Genomic DNA, 3390 nt, shown 5'->3' with positions numbered 1-3390 from the left:
GTCCTGAGTGTGGCGTGCGGTGTTTGCAAGAGGCTTGGCTGAGGCAGCACAGGTGCACCCGTCCCTAGGAGGGGCAGGCCCGGGGCGCGACCCCCTGCTCCCAAGACGGCGTCAGAGCTCCGGTCAGTGCCAGAGCTGGGCAAGGCTGTGTTTGCGGGCTGGGGACGCTGCTGTTGCCCTCGTCGGGATGAGCGTGGAGGACAGGTACGGGCCGGGTCTCCCTGGGCCTGGCTTCACACCAACATGTCAGAAACCCCGGCAAAGCGGCTGCTTGCAGAAGTGGCGGGGCTGGGGCAGTCGCACGGGGTCCCCACACGCCTGACAAAGTGGGGGCCCGGGATAGCCTCTCGTGGTGCCTTGAATGCGGCACAGAGGGACAAGGTCTCGGTGGCTGCCGGGCTGCCCGTGTTCACCCAGCGCTCACCAGGTTGACCCCGCCGTGGCCCGGGACGTTGTTGGGGACAGAATCTTTGGATGTGGTGAGGGTCGGTGAGCTCATGTTGGGGGGTCTCCCCCTGCTGGGCTAATGCCCTTGTGAAGGGTCTTGGAGTGATATGGCCGAAAGCAAAGGGAATGAATCTTAGCGAAACCAGGACGTGACCCTGTCCACTGCAGACCAGGGAGCTCGGCCAGGGGACTCCCAGCCTCCCCGGACAGGTGACTTCGACGCCGGTGAAGACAGCGAGACACTCCCGACCGCATTTGAAGACTTCTGCGAAAAGTCATCTTGGATCAGAAATTCAAAAACTGAAGACGGAAATGGACAAAACTAGGAGCGGAAACAGCTTGAATTCAGAAGGAAATGGAGGGGGAAGAAGACTTCAGGAACGAGGAAGAGTCCGCGGGGCCGGGTGTCCGCGGGCGGAAGGGCCTGGAAGCGGGACAGGGAGCGCGAGGTGCGCCGGGAGGAAGACCGGGCCGCCAGGGAGCGCCGCGTCGGCAGAGCCTTTGAAGAAGCACGTCGTCGGAGCGACCTGGAGAGCCTCTGCTGGAGAGAACATTCCAGCTGGAGAGACATCGCCAACCCCACACTGAACGGGCGCCCAGGGGACGCAGAGAACAGCCACCGACCAGGCATCTCCTGGCCAGGCGACAATTTCAGTGGCGCCGCTGGTCTGGGTGACCTGCCGCCGGCGCCCTGGGCTGTCGGGTCAGAGCCTGTGGCCCCGGGGATGGAGCCGGCGGGTCGCGCAGGCGCTGCTGGCTGCACCGTGGGGCCCGGTCCCGCTCACCCTCCTCCGGTCCCCCGGTGCGGGGGTATATTTCTGTTATGTAATTGTGAGTACACGCTTATGTGTGTGCGTTCTGTGCGCGCGTGTGCGTGCTGCCTCCGCCGCACGCCAGGGGGCCCGGGCTCGGCCTCTCCTTCCCGCCTGGGGAGCTGCGTTTAAAGGTGTTGGGAGTGTGGGTTTCTGCAACAAAGTCTCAACATTTGTCCGCCTGAGAACATGCTGCCTGCCTTAGCGATGGCTGTTGGGAATGAGATTTCGGGTGGGCAGGTGGGTTCAGTTTTTTGTGGGGGCATTTTGTTTTTTTTGCCTCCAGCATTTCACAGATGTCGTTCGGCTGGTGCTGATGTGAGTCACCGCTGCTCCTTCCAACTCCTGCACCTCTTTGGCCGCCTGCAGCAGCGCGTGTGAGCCGCATGGCCGTGGCACGTGGTTGTCTCTGTCTTCGTCCCGCAGGGCTTGCCGGCTCCTGAGATCTGGGGGTCTGTGTCTTGCGTCAGCTCCGGCCGGTGTCCTGCTGTCAGCGAGCGCGCTTTCCCAGGGCCTCACCCAGGTTTCCAGTTCTCTTCCCTGACCCCAGCGCGCTCTGATACGCGCGGTTCTGTTTTACGGTTTCCTCCTCCTCCTCCTCTGTGCTTCCAGTTTGGGTCATTTGACATGTCTTCGGATTTACTAGTCCTGACTTGTTTGTCGTGCTTCGTGTGTTCTTAAGCTATCCAATTTATTAATTGTTCTGTTTTACGATTTTGTTTACATGACAGAGTACAGCAGGCGCAGCGGCAGGCAGAGGAGGAAGCAGGCTCCCCGCTGAGCAGAGCGCCCAACATGGGGCTCCATCCCAGGACCCTGGGATCGTGAATGACCCAAGCCGAAGGCAGACGCCTAACCGACAGAGCCACCCAGGCGCCCCCAATATATTCTTTTTTTTTTTTTTTTTTAAGATTTTATTTATTTATTTGACAGAGATCACAAGTAGGCAGGCAGGCAGGAGTGGGTGGGTGAGGGGGCAGGCTCCCCGCCGAGCAGACAGCCGGATTCGGGACTCGATCCCAGGACCCTGAGATCATGACCTCAGCCAAAGGCAGAGGCTTTAACCCACTGAGCCCTCCAGGCCCCCCTGACCTCTCGTTTCAACATTCGGGGCCCCTGTAGGTCCGCTTCTGCAGGCTGTGGTGGTTTTTCCCTCTTGATTATAGATTTCATTTTTCTCCTCCACGTTTCAGAATTGTTTTGTGTCACAGACACTGTGCTCGAGCACCGCAGAGCCGGGGGCCGCTCCTTCCCAGACTGCCGGCCTGGATGAGGCCTTGGCCAGGCTCATCAGGCTGCGTTTCCACTTGGGCTTTGGCTCACCTCCAGTTCACAGGTCTTGAACTTTGTTCATGTCTTGAGCTTGTTTTTATTGCCGGCCTCGAGTTCTCGCAGACTGTGATTTCCAGGCAGGGAGAGACCGCAGATTTCCACCCCACCCACCCTGCACCAGATGCCCGGCACTAAGCACAGTCCCGTGGGAGAAAACCCGCCATTTTCCAAGCTCCTCCAGGTTCTGGTTGGTTCTGCTGGCGCACAGATGCCAGCCCCAGCTGGCTTCTCTCGGGCAGAGTGTGCCCTGCCCATGGCGTGCCCAGCTCAGCACATGCTTCTGGGGGGTCAGTTGCTGGCCTCTGCCTGCCGGGCAGTGTCTCTTCCTGAAACCCAGCCCCTCTAGGTTTCTCGGCATCCGTGTGCCTTTCATAGGTTTTCTTCCAACTTTAACTTCAGGCTGTCCGCTGTGACCCGATGGCGTGCAGACAAGAGGACGTTGATGCGCAGCGCCCCCCACCCCCAACCCCGGGCCAGGGTGACTAACACACCCCTCAGCTCCCAGAGTTGACGGTGTGTGCACGGCGAGGACACGGGGCCCCTTGTAGTAGCTCTGCCGGCCTGCGCTGTCGTCACTGGGCTGCATGGTGCGCCCCGAGAGCGCGCAGATCTTCTCAGACACACGCCGACCGGCCTCTGCCCCGTTGCCCGGCCTGATCCCACGGGAGTGGCTGTAGTTCAGACGTCACACGGAGGACCGCGCACAGCCTCTGCGTGAGTGAGGCCACGCGCTGCTGCAAATGGCAGAACTTTCCCTTTGAAAGGAGACGGGGCTGATGCCGTGCGCTGCACACGCGTT

This window comes from Mustela putorius, unplaced genomic scaffold, assembly GCF_011764305.1.
Source record: "Mustela putorius furo isolate JIRA1106 unplaced genomic scaffold, ASM1176430v1.1 tig00000095_pilon_pilon_pilon, whole genome shotgun sequence".
Lineage (NCBI taxonomy): Eukaryota > Metazoa > Chordata > Mammalia > Carnivora > Mustelidae > Mustela > Mustela putorius.
This window is presented reverse-complemented; position numbering follows the sequence as displayed.